This window comes from Ambystoma mexicanum, chromosome 4p (assembly GCF_040938575.1).
Source record: "Ambystoma mexicanum isolate Mex_15411 chromosome 4p, UKY_AmexF1_1, whole genome shotgun sequence".
Taxonomy (NCBI): Eukaryota; Metazoa; Chordata; class Amphibia; order Caudata; family Ambystomatidae; genus Ambystoma; species Ambystoma mexicanum.
In genome coordinates this window covers 1,051,152,260-1,051,169,481 of record NC_090927.1, presented here as the reverse complement: position 1 = coordinate 1,051,169,481, position 17,222 = coordinate 1,051,152,260, and the positions used below count along the sequence as shown (strand labels likewise).

Genomic DNA, 17,222 nt, shown 5'->3' with positions numbered 1-17,222 from the left:
CCTATAGTGCGTTGAGAAGTTCCACCAGTGCCCTTCTTTTCCACTTCAGTAAAGAAAGCAGCCATGTTAGGAGGGTATTGTCCAATGTGACCTAATGCCAATTTGATCTACTCCCATTTGACCGTATCTGTCTGGCCTAATTCGGTAGGTCAAATGGAACACATTAATAAACAGATAGTTGTGGGATGGGGTAAGGGAATAGGTTGAGGTGGGCAGAAGTAATGGGGTGTGGGGGGTTTCCCCCTCATTAGTGGGGTTGCGGGAGTTCTCCCTCCGCAGTAGGTCAAAATAAATGAGGTACAAAAGATTTGGTCAAATGGGCAATAGGTCAAGTTTTTTAGGTCAAACAACCCATATCCGTTGGCATGGAGGAAAAAGAATGAGGTACAGCGTGCAAAGATACTGGCATTATTTATCCATTCCTTATTTCTAATGTGTTTATATCATTTTGGGCAAAACAAAGGAAAAAATCAAACAAAGCAATGCATAGCAGTCCAACCTCCGCCGCCCTCCCTGGAGTACTCAATCAGTCCACTCATCTCATGTCAATTGTGTTGCTAACTGCCTGTGTCACAGCCGCCTATCCACCCAATACTTCTACATTAATTCATTGATGTTCTCAACCTGTGTTTCCGACCTTTCGGTTCTCACCGAAAAAGTCCTCAAGGTATATCTACTAGACTTCACAGCAGCATTTCGTCTGTATAGGACGTCAGTGCATTTAGGAACATTCCCCAATCCATTTCTATCTCACTGCTCTCTGCTTCCGCCAGGCCTGTTACTCTGCGGATACCCGTCTTGGCACATCATGCAGCCATGATTCAATTAGGGGTCCCTTTAAACACTTCCATGATATTGCCGCCTTCCTCTTCGGCAGTAGCACCAAGAAACCGGCTACTTTTCTTTTCTGGTTCTTCTTCTTCCCTCCAGGAAACATTCTTAACAAACACACCGTACGGGTACATTCAAACCCTTCCCACACCAAGTTATTAACCATCCCTGTTACCATAATTTCCCAATAACAGAGCACTCCCAAACCATATGCCAAAATCCTGCGGGCTCCTGTGGGCATCTAGGACGTCTGGCGTAGTTGCTGGAGCTTATGGCATTGCATTTTAGAGGGGTCAGGTAGACGCAATGTCAGACATGGAATTGTATTTGCATCATTATGGCATTCCTTGATACTTTATTAACTTGCAAGTAAATCTTGGACCATTCACCTTCTTCTGGTGGTTCCCCCAAATCCCTTTCCCATTTCTCTTTCACATTCAGTTGGGGCAAGGGCTTGTTATTCAGTAGCCTGGATATTGCTTGCCTTTCCCTTTCCAAGGTCAGTACAGTGTGAAGTATTGGTGTGACCTGGGACTCCTCTGGTAAGGATTCCCCTTGCAGTCTTAGGGACTTAACCATCCTGGCAAAATCCAGGAACTGTCCCAACGGCATCTGAAAGTTCTCAGCCAATTCAATGAAGGAGAGCAGCTGCCCACCATCAAACAGAACCCCTATCCCTGGACACGCTGCTCTGGCACATTTGTCATCTCGTACATGCTTGACTATTGTCGCCAGTCTTTCATCCGTCCTTATGGAAAGCCTGGGCTATACCCCCCTTCAGACAAAGCTTAGCTCAGGCGCCTTTCCATGCTAGCTGTACTACACAGCCTATGCACGACGTACCAGACATACCCGTGTGTCTCCAGATCATTTATCTACTCTGAATTCGGGCCCAGGTCCCTGCCCGCCCAGATGCCCCCCTGCACAGGGGTCTGTATCTGCAACCCACCAGCCCCCTTACCTGCACTTCTTTGACACCTGCTGTCTGCACTTTAACCCTCGCACTTGCCACCTGATGGCCACACTACATATTGTTTTTGATCCCTAGTAGGGCACTTGACCATCCTTCCCTGCCCCTGGCACTTTTCCCCCCCCCTCTCCCCTACACTTGCGTGATCTCAATATCACAGGGCCTAGTAAGATCGCTGTCTTTGTCCTTCCTCTGTTTCCCCTCCCTTGCCTCATTGCGCCTTCAAACACTTGTGTATAGGCGCATTATAAATGCCATATCATATCATATCATGTTCCATTTTAATGATTTGTAAAGCACTGATCACAACAATATTGACCACATAGTGAAACCTTTTTTGTTGACTTTTATTGTAAAAATATGTAGCTGCACCAATTACCAAGAAAAAACATTTATAGAAACTGTTTCAGAGTTATTTTGCATTGGTTATGAGAGAATTCACCTTAGAAGGATTCAATATGCTTACCACATTAAGCGCTGCTTGGCTTGGCTGCCAGGCTTCCTTTAACCAAAACCAAAATACCGATACAAAATACACATGCAGGAACTATTTTCCCAGCAATAGAAGACCCTTTCTAGTAAGCTGTGTTTTTTAGAAAACGATATGTGATCATGTGTTGTTGTAGTTTCCTTTAAAACTGAGCAGAAGCATGCCTCTTATAGTGTGATTGTCATGAGCCATTTGATGCAATGAATTTGTCACAGTAGATGATGTTTTACATGACATAGGCAAAGGATGGTGGCTTGTACATCTCATGAAACATGTCACTAAATTGCTAAACATGCTGAGCTGCTGTGTTGGTGTTGTAAATATGCAGGTGCAACGTTTCAAACGAAGGAGAAAATATAGGCTGTGAGAATATTATTGATAACATGGAAGTGGGTAGGTCTGGCATTTATAGAAGTAACTTCTGGCATTAAATTGAATTACGGTTTAGGCTTTATGACTAGTGGATTAAGTTTAAGCCAGGTGAACATTACTGTAGGGAATGTTCCAGCCATTTAATTGAATTGGTTTTCGTTTCTGCCACATCCTAGAGCGTCTCTGGACTGCCAGGTAGGCAGCAAGGTAGCCGGGCAGCACATGTATGTATGAATTATTTTCCAAAGAATTAGGCCTCGATTATATTGTCTCATGAAACCTACCCCAGAAAGTCGAGCCCAATATGAAATAATGGTTTGTAGCCTTGGCATACGCAGACAGGTACATGTTAACTGCAAGGACATGCTTTTAACGTGGGCGAACAGCAGGTTTTGAGAGTAGCTTGGCGTGCCACGTTGTCTGGTATACACGGGGGAGAATAGCATTGTATCGAGTTTGTTGCAGTGTGGAGCAGATTTCTCTCTCCTTACTAACACCCTATGATTAGGTCATCTACGTTGGGATGCACATCGAATGTAACATATTACTGTACTAACCCATTAGGATAGGGCAATTTATGCTGACTTAGGTTTGTATGGGCAGTAGCCAATACAATGGTTAGACTGTGGTTACACCTAATGTCTAGAATATATACAAATGTATTCTAATTTTGTCGTTTTGCCTGTAAACATTAGAGTCTGATGTGGGCACGCCGAGAGTTTTCCGTTTTTTAGTCCCAATAGACTGGCTGATCTCCAACCCATCAACTGCATTTGCATTAAAGCTGAATCTCTTCAATGTTTTTTGATTAATCGAGGTTCTATTTGTGGTAACTCTGATGTGAACTCCAGTGCCTCCCGAGAACACTGGGGTCCCCCGCAGCATGTACCGGGCCACAGCGCCTGCCTCCAGAGAGCATTTTTGTGTGCACCGCAGAGGTGAGCAGACACGTCTCTAAAAGCCTGCCTGGTTGCTGGATTGGGTGCCCTGGGCCGGCTTTGCAGGCAGTTCATGAGGGTGCAGTATCGGGATGACTCAGAGATCACATAGTAAGTTGAGAGCACTATTTTTGTATAAAATACAGCGTTATAAAAGATATATTCTGTTACTGCTTGTGAATTGATGAAGCTTCTTTTAGCGGGGAAAGACAATGTTGTATTTTAAGTGATCGTCCTATGATAAAAGGACAGGATATCCCTCAGTTCTAGAGTGAAGGGGACTCGAGGTAAGGAGACAGGGGAAGAATCTACATCATTGTCTAAATAAGTGTTTTTGTTGTTAGGCGTTGCAACCAATTGCTTATAGAAAGGTGTTTTTTGTTAAGTATTGGTAGTAATTGTGTAGACCAAGGTGTTTGTAGTCAGATATTTGTAGCAATTTTGTAAATAAAGGTGGGTATTGTTGGGTGTTAGCAGTTGTGTGAATAAACCTGTTTATTATTGAGGTGTTGAGGTGTAAGCATCAGAGATAGGAACTTTCGACATTTTGATAAAGAGAGCAGCGTAGGGCCAGTGTTAACAGAGCTTTGTGGGGGTATGGAGATGTCTTTGGAGCATATGTGTAAAGCGCTTCCTCAATATAAGGAAAAGATTTTAAAGTATCACAATGAGCAGGATCAGGGAACTGCGAGCAGAATGTCCAGACCCTGGCCTGAAGAAGGGACACATGATAAGAGTTTATTAGAACATGTGCACATGTACCTGTCAACCTATAAGGGGAAACCGTTATAGAATTGGCAGGACATTCTAGATGTATGGAAAATGTCTCTGGGAGATTAGAGTGTTTATGATAATGGCGGGGAGAGGTACACCCAGATGAACAACAAATCTCCACTGGCCCCATATGTGTCCTATCCTTCATGGCCTGCCACATGGTACAACAACACCCAGTTCACTTCTCCAACAGAAGATGGGAAGGCTACAACAGGGAAGTCTGGGGGCACCACCAGAGACTCAGTGATTTTAGAAATTCAGAACAAGGCTTTCCATCGAGTGGAAGCAGCATTACATAAAGCAGAGAGGGAGCTGACACAAGCAGTGCAGTGCCAAAACCAGCAGCAGTGGTGAGGGGAGGAGCAGTGTGCACCTATGGGTACGGATCAATGGAGGACAGGACAGATTCTTTTTAAGATTGAAAGTGAAATTGTCAACGAGCCCCACATCTCTGTAACTCAGATGACTCCAGGTGGTAAGCCCGTGGGTAGCATGTGAAGGATTGCAGCATACAGATGAATGCAGGGGCATGGCAAACTCTGATTTGTTAAGTGTAGAGGGAGGCCAGGAGGAGGATGATGACCGTCTGAGGGCTCAGAAAGTGCAATATCATGGTCCAAAAGGCTTTAAACATGATTCAGCTGAAAGGCCCTGGATACAATTAAGAGGTGAGCAAGGGCTTCCCAGGCTAAATGATGGGGAACACAGTTACGGTTTCTACAGAAGGGATAGGGTGGACTGCACTATGTGCCTTGGCCTCACATGGACCGAGTAAACTTAATGCAGGCCTTGCCCTCCCTTACAACAGGAGCTGGCAAGTGGATTTATGCTCTTGAGATATATACACCAGTTATCACGCTAGTTGTGGGGACATACAAAGCATGTTTTCTTCCCTGCTAGGAAAACAGGTGGACGAGATATGGAGAAAGGCTGGGTATAAGGAGGCAACGTTGAACAACAACACCCACGATGGCTCCCTGTTTAGCAACTGCCAAGCACAAGTATGGCAGGTTTTGAGGGACAAGTTTATTTTACTTATTTATTTTATTGTTTAAAGCGCAGACCTACATTGAGAGCAGCAGAACGCTGTACAGAGTGTGGGTAGCAGGCATTTGGGCTGGAATCTTTTAACAGTAGTACAGTACTGGGAGGTCTGTGCATCGGTATGTGCGTCCATTAAAATTAGTCCTTGGTCAGTGGTTGTTGAAAGAGCCATGTTTTGTGATATTTGCAAAATGGGAGCATTATCGGGGCATTCGAACTGACACCGGGATCGAGTTCCAGAAGGTGGGTGCATGACAAGAGAAGGATTGTTTGCTGGTCCTCTCTTTGCGGACAAGTTGTGATTTGAGTCGGTTGGTCGATTTGCTGCCCGAGGATCTTGTGCCACCAGATATGTGAAGCTTAGCCACTAGGTATGCTGGTGTGCTACTCATTTGTAGATGATACATGCAGTCTTGAACAGAATTCTGGCTTGGAGTGGAAGCCAATGTAGATCACATAGGATGGGGGTAATTCAGTCAAATTTCCATGCTCCCGTGCTGCAACATGGTGGACTGCTTTTAGGGGAGCCAAATGAGCAGCTGGGAGCCCTGTCAGGAGAGCATTTTCCCATCGCTGTGTGAGACCACAAGGGCCTTCACTACAGACAAGAAGTCTTGCAACGAGATGAAGGGTTTGATTGTTTGAAGGGTAGAGATTCTGAACCAGGCTATTTGGGACTTCTTGGCTATGTGTTTCTTGAAGGACTGATTGCTCTCTATGGTGAAGCCTAAGGAATTTTCTGAGTCTGAGAGTTGTGTATCAAATCCTTCTAGGCAAATATCATTGAGCCATTGTTGGACAAGTTGTTTTTTAGCAGGCGGACCGATGAGGATGAACTCAGTCTTAGATGGGTTTAGTTTGCAGTGGTTCAATTCTGGCGAGTAGTTGTGTAGTAACTACTTTTTCCAGGATTCTGCCAATAAGCTGAAAGTTCTGTAATGGGCCTGTAGTTGTCCAGGTCATCTGGATCTAGGGTTGTTTTTTTCAAAAGAGGTTGTATGAGACAAGTCTTGATGGTTTCCAGGAATTATCCTTTTGTGAGGGAGGCATTGATGATGCTCAGGAGCGTATTAAGCACCGGAGCATTCAATTGTTTAATGAAGGCTGGAATTATGTTATCAGAGTAAGAAGTAGGTTTGAGGAGGGCAATCATTTTTAGGAGATTCGGGGGAAAGAGAGTAGATAATTTGGTCCTTAGGGGCAGTGTGTGTGTTGGGGTGCAGGGGATGCTAATGCTGTGAGAGGTTGATTTGTTTGTCTATCGCATTTTGTCTTCATTAAAGAATGTGTATCTTCTGTTGCATTTTTCCTGAGGTGCATGTACCTCAGGGTCGGGGGAGGGTTTGGTACAATGCTTTACTACTTTAAAAAGGGATTTGCTCCTGTTAGAGGCTGCTTCAATGGTGGTGGAGTAGTAAGCAGCTTTGGCCTCAGTAATCAGAATCCTACAGTTTGCTTGCAGAGCTTTGAGGATGGTAACGTTTACTAAGTTATGGTTTTTGCACCACCATTTCTCCAGGGCTCTGAATGAGCATTTGTTGGAGGCTAGCTCGACGGTTACCATGGGCAGATGGTTTGGTTTTAGCCTAGTTTGATTTTAGGGGGGCATGAGTGCCCACCAGTTTCATAGCAGAATTGCTGAACAATTACACTAGGACTGAGGCTTCTAGCTCATTGACCGGGAAGGTTTTAAATGAGTGGCATTGAGTGAGGGGGTATTTAGCCTGACCTTTGTGAGCCATAGTCAAGTGGGTGACTGATAATGGAATGGCGGCGTGGTCAGACCAGTTAAGTGGGATAGGGTCTGCACAGGTGATGCAGGAGGATGATGTGAATTACTAAGTCTAGGGTGTTGCATTTGTTGTGCATGGGGGAGCACAATTTGCTTAAGGTCCATGGAACCGGTCAGTGTGAAAAGCATGGTTCAAATGTTCGGGGATGTTACAGAGGAAGACATTATTTGAATGTGCTAATTTGGCAGAGGAGAGTAGATTGGAGATGTCTGCAATGAAAGAGTCACTCCTGTGAGGTGGTCTGTAGATGAGGTGGAAGGTGATTCCTTGTGCAATAGAGGGAACTGGGAGGCAAGTGATTCAAATTAGCTTGGTCTGGGAGAAAGGATGATGCAACATGGCTAATTGCTCCTGTGGATGATTTCCACTCCGTCGCCTGCCTTTCCTGGGTGGTCGGCATGTTGGATGCAGTAGCCTTGGGGTAGGAGGTCATCGAAAACTTGTGGGGAGGGTCATGTACCCTGATATACCCAACATGCATTCCATCATGGCACACACGATGAAGGTAGATGAAGATCCCACACTTTACATACAGCAGATACAAGAAATGTGGCGGGTAGAGACAGGGGAGGCATGGGACAAAATTATTACTGTCTTTTATCACTTGTTACGTAAGGGCCTCCTTTGAGAGGTACAAGCTGATTTAGAGAAGGTGGTTGGGATAGAAGCAAAATCATGGCCAGAGATCCAGGCACACATAGTACATTATTGTTGACAGAAACTGGAGAAGGATAAGGACAGGGCAGAGCAGACACAGTGGGCAGAAGCAACGTTTGTACAGAAAAAGCTAGCAAAGCTTAGCATGGAAGGTGCAGTAATAACCAGCGCCACAGAAGGCCAACCTGAACAAAGCCCTACGCACAGGTGGATAGAGTGGCCTGTAGAGTTTAGGAGGCGAATGGGAGGTTTTCACAGAGGAGGAGAAAGCTTTTGGAAGAGCAGAAAGGGAGGATTCAGAGGCATGAGACCCTGGCTATGGGTGCAATGTTAGTCCTGTGGAAAGATAGATCATTTAGCACTAAAATGCAGGAGCAGGTTGAACATGCCCTTTAACTACAATGAACCAGCATAGCACCCCACCTTTAACCCGCAGCCCCAGTTTGACCCATATGGCCCCATACAACAACAACCCATGAAACCTCAGGCTTTGAATTTAACCCAGCCGTAGAACAATAACTCCCTGCCACAGGGCAAAGTAACTCACTACACGGGGGAAAGCATATTGGGGGACAATCCTTTCCCGCTCCCATGAACAAGTGCTCACCCCCAATTGGACAGCCTGCGGGGAGCTTTGTCATGCCCAGTACTATCAGTAACTACCAACTCAGAAAAGTAACCCTGAGTGGGAGTGAAGATAAGGGATCAAACATTCTCTTTATTGTTTAACACAGGAGCCACCAAATCCTGCATTAACGAGGGGTCATTCCCGATGTCTAATAAAACAATGGACATGCAACCATTTTCTGGGACTATTAAAGCGGTTGCATTAACTGTAAACATACCTGTCACCATAGCACACAAGAGCTTTCAGTCCCTTTATTGTATTCACAAGACACCCATGTGTATCTCCTGGGCAGGGACATTATGAGTAAACTGAATATGACTATTTCATTCTTGGAGAAGGGCATTGTGTGTTCCACACCCGGCATGTACTACACTAGGGCTGCCACAGTAATGCAAACACTTTGTGGCTATAGCACCTTGAGGAGCATACCACTCTATCCAGACTTGTTCCTTTGTGGGGTTATCATGTTGTTAGGTCTGCCAGGGATAAGAGATAAAATTCCCACATATACCTTCCGAGTTCTTTTTTATGCCAGCAGTCCAGCAGGAAAGGGCACCAGGTGCAACTATTGTGTTGCATTTGAACTCACTAATTACGAAGGCAGACATTGTAAAACTGTTCCGGTTTGGACGATGAGAATCTTGAATGGTGCACAGTTTTATTCATTGACCCAACACAGCGATTGAGGGATGTCACGGATGAACGGATATATCGAGGACACTGAAGACGAGCGGGAGATAGTATTTCAAATCTCCATACCCTGCCAGGTAGTAGTGCAAAACAGGGGCATCACACAACATAACCATTACACTTGCAGGAAAGTCTAGACAAGTTGCCGAGATACTTATGGACTAATGGCCCACGCGATGTAGGGCTTCTAATAAGCATAAGGGTAGTTCACATCAAGCTGAAACCAGGCACAGTTTTGCACAGAGTGAAACAGTATCACATGTCAAAGGAAATGGAGGAGGGAATTTATGCCACCATTGTGGCCTTACGGCAGTAGGGCATACTACAGCCATCAGAGTCACCATGTAACACAGATATTTATCCTGTCAAAAATACAAATGGGTCATCTTGCAGTATGGTTCAGGACTTGCGGCCATTGAACAATATTGTAGGGGCAGAATTCCCAGTGGTTCCTGATCCCACCACCACTCTGTGCAACATCCCCATTGCAGCCTCCTATTTTATTGGAATAGACCGAAAAATGCATTCTTCTCTATCCCATTACACACTGAGTCCCAACCCTTTACAACATTGGCTTTCAGAGGCCAAAGTGTCCAACACACTTGTTTGCCACAAGGGTACTGTGAGCCTCCTAGTATGTTTGACACCATGTTGCATATGGATCTAGGGAACTTACAAACACAGAGAAGTGTGATCCAGTACGTTTATGACCTCCTGGTCTGTAGCATGACAGATTAGATATGTAGGAATTGCTCAATAAACATGATGACCCTATTGGCAGAGAAGAGTTATAAAGTGAACAAGGATAAACTGCAGTATTGTCAGCACAAGGTTGTGTATCTAGGGCAGATGATATAATTGGCAGGAAGTAAAATAACCCCAGAAAGGGCCACCACAGTGTAGAACACACCACAGCCTGCCACTGTCAAGCAGATGCAAACATTTTTAGGTTTATGTAACTATTGCAGAGTATGAATATTTGACTATTCAACATACACCAACCCCCTACTGCAAGGGCTAATGGAAGCACAGAAAGCAAAAGGGCCAATTTTCTGGAGAGACCAGATGATGGAATCATTTCAGGAGCTTAAAAAAGCAATCACCAGTGCCCCATTTCTGGCTACACACGATTATAAAAAACAGTTATTTTGTTCTCACAATCTCACGGTCAGGTGATGACGGCTGTCCTCACACAGAAAACCTTACTGGAACATAAGCCTCTGGCTTATTAAAGTGATCTTCTGGATGCAGTCATACAGACACACATCCCATTCAAGCAGGCTCTGGCAGCTACTGCATTTGCTATTCAGAGATCATCTACCCTTACCATGGGGTTCCCTGTCACCCTTTATGTAGAGCATGCACTTTTTGCAATCCTAGAAAAATAAATCTACCCTCGCCAGCCAATAAGCATCAGGGTATGAAGTTATTCTGTCAAATTGCTCTATCCACATTGTGAGGTGTCGCAGTGTTAATACTGCAACAGATATCACAGAACCAGTACATGAAAATGACACGGTACTTGATTGCACTATGTATGAGGACACCACTGATGGAAGTGCCCGCATTATGCAGGATGCACTCAAAGAAGGGAAGGTGCTCTTCATTGATGGTTCATCAACAATCGATCAGAGCACTGAGGCCAGGTGCATGGGGCCAGCAGTGGTGAGCCTTGAATCAGTGTCATGGGATTACCACGTGTTAGTTAAGATGCCACTTCCCTTGTATTTTTCTGTGCAAGAAGTAGAGCTCATAGCCCTAATAACAGCATTTGAACTATCACAACAAGGGTACTCCACTACCATTTACCCAGATTCAGTGTCACATCCACAGTACTCTATGGCATGTCCAGATGGCGGAGGAGAACGTTTAAAAAAATCAGATGGTATGCCCGTGCAGCATGCCGCACTTCTCTTCAAGTTGATAGATGCATTAGCAATCCCTGTAGCAGGTGTGGACTTGTGGTAGTAAAATGCACAGCCCATACAAACAACACAGACCCAATTGCATATGGCAACTGTGAAGCAGATGTAGCAGCCAAAGAAGCAGCATATTTAGAAAACCCCAATGACATAGTGTCCTCTGAATGATCATTACAGCTGGTAGAAATAACAGTTCCCTATAATGCTCTTCTCCTGACACAGCTTATCAAATTACAAGCACATGCTCCCCAACAGGAAAAATAATTATGGACAAAGAGGGGGGGTTCTCCCTTCCCCTTAGACCTCATATGTGGACTGCCGATTTCACAAAAAGCAGCAATTCCCTGTGAACCACTCCCTGTTGCTCTCAAGCAGGTGCACTTTCCAACACACGCATGCAAAGAATACATTGCTAGCGATTTGCAAGAGGAATGGTTCATGCCAAATCTCCAAGAACTTGTTGCTGATTTTTATATCAAATTGTATTACTTGCCAAAGGGACACCACAGGTTGCACTCTCGGAACGTTTAAGGTGACATTGCCCTGCCCTTCAGGGCCCTTTTGAAACACTATGTGGACGTGGTTGATAGGTGTAGTAACTTTTTTATCTGATTGTTGTGGTTTACCTCTTCTCACAATGAATCGGAGCAGGTCCCTGTGCACCCCTGATGCTAAATCTGCAGCAAAATGTGCGGTGCATGACGTGTTTCCCCTATGGGGGATTTGTGACATTATCAGATCTCACAATGGCACACATTTTTTCAATGAACTGTTTAAAGAAGTATGTTGTATAAAAGCACAAATTGTGCTCTAATTATCACCCACAGGCCAATGGTGTAGTTGAGTGCATGAACAGTCTAGTAAAATAAAAACTGACAAAGTTATTTAACACATTAAACAAGTCGTGGTTGCACTGTTTTCCTCTCGCTCTATTTGCGCTGTGAAATCAGCCAGGGTATCACCTTAACCCACATGAAATAACAGGCAGAAGAATGCATACTCCTCTCACACCTGCACGCACAACCTCAGAGGCACACCCCTCTGCGCAGATTTTAGGGGAAGAGTTCCAGGGGCACTTTAGCAAGATAACAAAATCTGTCAGGGTTATATCTAGCCATGTTGGGTCCCATCACAGCGATCATGATCAACCTGTAGACAAGCAATTGAGGCGCATCAAGAGTCATCACAGTGCCTGCAACCACAGTTCTCCCCAGGCGATCGTGTTTTCACTACAAATTTTGTGCAGAAGTGGAAGCACCCTAACCATAAAAGTGGGTGAGTACCAAGGGGAGCATAGACTTTTTTGCATCCAACAACATTAGTAATTTCGTAACACCCATTTAGCTGACAGAATATTAGGGCCCCATCCCGGCATCGAAAGAACACAGACCGATCAGACAATCTATGCCTTATCTTGTTTTTCTTTTTTGCATTTTGTGTTTTGTTCCATTTATTCAGTTTTCTCTCCTCCAGGATGTTGCTGGCCATAACATTATTAACATTACTAATGGTGAAACTGTTTAATTACTAGGGTGTGGTAATGTTTCTAAACACATTTAGATACTAGAGAGGCTTAACATTTCTGTGGCCAGATGTAAAATACATATTAATAGCCCATGAGTGATCCCAGGTAGATCTGATGATGTGCATCACCACACAAAAGACAATGGGCCTCATTACACATTAGGTGGTAAGGGTTTACCGGTACCAGTAAGGGCACCGGTACCGGTAAACCCTTACCTCCTTACTACGAGTTCCCTTTGCGGGACCCGACCTTAACGGCTGGTTTTACCAGCCGTTAAAGTAGGGTGCCGCAAAGGGACCTTGGAGCTAATTACGGTACCGCAATTTGCGGTACCATAATGAACGCCTTCCCCGTTCCCATTATGCCTTATGGGGGCAGAAATGGGAATGGGGAAGTGCCTTGGTGAATGGGGAATTACCGCCCCCGCTCACCTTGGAGTAGGGCGGTAATTCCGCCATCCACCAAGGCGGACACGGTAAAATACCGGCGGCAACCATGGCGCTAATAGTGCCATGGTTACCACCTCTTGTGTAATGAGGCCCAATATATGGTATGGCCCCATGAAGGCAGTGGGGAAAGAGAAATCGAGTGACCCCTGTTTTGTCTGTTCATTGATTCCTTATGCAGTGGCCACACCTTGTTTATTCATACATCAAGAGATGTCACCAGAAGTAGCAAGTTGCTTAGTTCACCTAGCCTTATGCAGAGTGCAGGGCACTGTGCAGGGACATAAGGTTCATATATAGTGGGTGGAAGTTAACACAGCATTATATGACAACAATTATGTGGAGTTAAAGATGATAACAGAGGCAATCGCCTGAGTGATCTCAGCCATAGGTATCAAAAAAGAGGACATGGGCAAATAACTGACTTTCAGGGAAAGCAAGTTTGTAAGAATGAGTTGGTTTTCACGGTATCACATGCATCACATTCTTCCAATGATATAAGGTGGGGCATGTCTCATTGTGGAGGTAGACATACGTTACAGATGAGAAGCTCTGTCTTCTATAAAGGCGATTAGGCTGAAGGGCTGATTGGATGCAGGGCAGGGGGAATGTTTGGGATACCCAAGAATGTGGTTCTAAAAATAAATGGAACTTGTTCTGCCATATGGGGCAAGTACACAAACAGTTTGACTTGTATACAGTCAAATAAACACCCTAAAAAAGTTATGAAACTCGCATGGTTCTCCTTGTGTTTCAGAAGCAACAGCAGCATGTTTGTGGGGACAAACTGGAACTGCAATGTAACTGTCAATCTTCCTGATATTGAGGGGGTACCGCTGCTCTCATGGCCCTATTTCGGGTGTGTGGTGAACTACATACACTCAATTGCTGCTGTCCTGGAAAGGTGTCTGTTCCATGACAACCTTGCAAGCTCCCGTCCTGGTAGTACATAATGTTAACATCACTGCAATCCACAAGCATCCAATGGCCAAGCCTGTGTACTTGTTGCATCAGTGAGTTCACCACTTTTTGAGCCTGCGTCACCGCACCCACAGCAACTATCTGTCTCAAGAATCAGTCAACAGGCTACATTAAATAACCTAGGAATACAGACTGTTCAGCCAAGCAGAAATTATGTTTTCTTCAGTTCTTGCTCCAGGAGTGCAAGACAGCAAGCAATGGCAAGTGGCTTCAAATAATGAGGTGGGATCTCATTCTAATGACCAATGACACAGATAATGGGTTTGATGCTATTAGGGAAGAACTTCGGGCCATAAGACTAACCATCTTGCAGAATTGTTATGTTCCTGATCTCATTACCACCATGGAAAGAGGAGTTTGTGCTAAACTAGGCACTTCTTGATGCACATAAATACTCTCCAACGATGCAGACAGTGGCAATCTCACACAAGCAATACATGTGTTACACACCCTGCACACCACCATGGAAAAGGAGGGTTCAGGTGCAGAATGATGATTGGTTTAAATTGATTTTCTCATGGGTGCCCTCATGGATGAGCAATCTTCTCAAAGTGTTGATGCCGATTATACTTCTGCTCTTTGTTATTTTTTTTACGTGCCAACTGCTCGTAGGATGCTGCAAAAGACTGATGGTCAAAGTAATGCCCATGATGACTCTCACAATACAGCCTGTTGCCTATAGCCCCATGATGAAAAATGCCCACACCCAAACTGAAGCCTGGTCTCCCAAGGACGAGCCTCGCATGGTTCGAATAGAACACCCCACTGGGCCAGAGGGAAAGGGAAAACTGTTTGAATACCCTAACGATCCAGAATATTATTTTGAAACGTATATTGTTTGTATGGGGGATGGAGATTGTTGTTTTTTGCCATGTAGCCCATCAGAGTATACAGAGGATTTGAGAATTGTGATGAAAGTGTGGGTACCGAAAATTCCTTTTGAGAAGATGAAAGAGATGGTCAGTGTAGTTTATAAATCAACAAGAGGGGGAATGTAAATATGGAAGTGCAACATTTCAAACGTAGGAGAAAATATTGGCTGCAAGAATATTATTGAATACCATGGAAGTGAGTAGGTCTGCTATTTACTACTGTCATTTTATTGAATTAGGTATTAGGCTTTGTGACTAGTGAATTACGTTTAGGTTTGGTGAACATTATTATAGAGAATGTTTCTGCCATTTTACTGAATGGTTTTAGTTTCTGCTGTATGCTATAGAGCAAGGTTGTCCAACATACGGCCCGTGGGCCACAATGCGGCCTGCCAAGCCATTTTATGTGGCCCGCGAGGCCCTATGTTGGACAACTCTTGAGGTTTTTCTTTTAAATGTGTCTGTGATCGCAAAACTGTAACTTCATCTGGTGACCCCATGGGGTCAACAGATGTAGTTACAGTCCTCAGCCATGAAGCGTTCATTTATTTATTTCTGCAATGGAAACATTGCAGAAATAAATAAATTTGTCAAGAAGATCTTGGGACTTGATGATGGAGGAAGGAGAGACTAATTTGTATCGCGGCATAGTGAGAGTTACCTCGGGAATACCATTAATTTTCAGTGAGCGCGGGTCCATACAATTGCCCAGTACTCCCACAAACTATGAACAATGGGATTAATATACTAGCAATTACTTTGCATTTAGATATCCCATTTCAGGCAAGTAGGATCCACCATGCAAGAGAGGAACGGGCTCCGTCCCAGACATGCACGTTCCTCTCTTGCATGGTGCTCCGAGGGTCAAAAGGCGAGCCGAGATGACGGGAGGAGGTGGTGAGGTGAGGAGGAGAGAGTGCTGGCCCGGGCGAAGGATTATGTGGACAGGTGCTGTGCAGGAGTTCCTCTCGGCGTGGGCAGCACAGTGGATTCCTGAACCCCTGATTAGCCGTGGGTCCCTGCTCAGAGGGCCATTTTGCGGAGTTACTTTCAAGGTTTGTCATCTCTGGACATATGTTTAGCAGGGGTTGCGGCGACACAGCCTGTCTACCCCAAAAATCGTTCTTTTGAATTGCGAATGTCACCGAAGATGAACCTTTATCAGCTGAGAAACGTAACCTTTGCAGTGCTTTTTTTCCTCGTCTCGAGGCAAAGAACAACAGCAGGAGCTCAGTTACATTTACCTATAAGCACAGTGCAGATTGATGAAAATGTCCATGCATTATACCAAGTACATTGGACATTATAGATGTGGCCAGTGGGGTATCAAAGCATGACGAATACTACATGTACAGCACAATATGTTTCCCTAGTAGTGCCCCAATAACACACTGCAACCTGCAAATGGGCCTCAGTGGACCATCTGCCAAGGTTTCTGGAAGTTGCTTATGATCTTGATCTGTGATCTATGATATGATCTGATATGATAGGTTATGTATAACACGCTTAATACCCATGTAGCAGTGATCCCAATCATAAAAGTGAAACAGGCAAGCCCAACAGGTATAACTTATTTTCACTCTTTTGGTAATGCAGTCTAAGGGCAGCCTATACCCTTCAGGAGAGGTGTGAGCTGATACAGTTGCAACACAAAAAAATATAATAGTACTATGTTCCCAAAATACCTTAGTTCTTGTCTTTCGGATCTCAGCAGAGCCAGGCTTTTCAGCATCAGACCAGAAGCATGGGTGCCATTGCGCTGGGCTGGGGTCAAGTCGGAGAGCAGCAGCGATGGGCCCCAATGATGCAGTTCTGTTTGGCAGTGGTGCGGATTTGCAGGTAGAAAACGCTGGGAACAGTAGGCCGTGCTAAGTGGATGGCACTGGAAGACTCAGTGACCTCTGGGCCCGGACGAGGGAATACTTGGCTGACACAACACAGCATATGGTTACGGCAAAGATGTCAAAGCTTCAGCATTGTCATTGAGCAGAACTCTGAGATTCAGGGGTGGTGTAGCGTCGAGGTCCAGGATGATTATGATGGTGTCAATGGGGCCAGCGCTGAGCAGCTCCGCTCAGGAGGGCCATGGGCCCGTGTGGGGCCAACAGGCCAGTGGGCAGACCGCAACAGGCCTGCTCGAGCCATCCTGCTATTTATACAAATCTCGGGCTGAGCAGGGCCTGATGGGAGAAAGGAATTGCGCTACAATGTGCTCTTCTGCTGGGCTATGCCTGCTGGAGCTTCCCCCTACATGCGGGACAGGCAGCTCTGCAGATGCTCAGAGCTTCC

The 17,222-nt window shown here is 45.0% G+C and overlaps 1 protein-coding gene across 1 annotated transcript in view; it reads right to left on the bottom strand.

The window, feature by feature from the left end:
- Positions 1-17,222, bottom strand: part of SLC35F1 (solute carrier family 35 member F1) — a 1,067,107-nt gene that overhangs the window by 289,516 nt on the left and 760,369 nt on the right. The window lies entirely within an intron of this gene.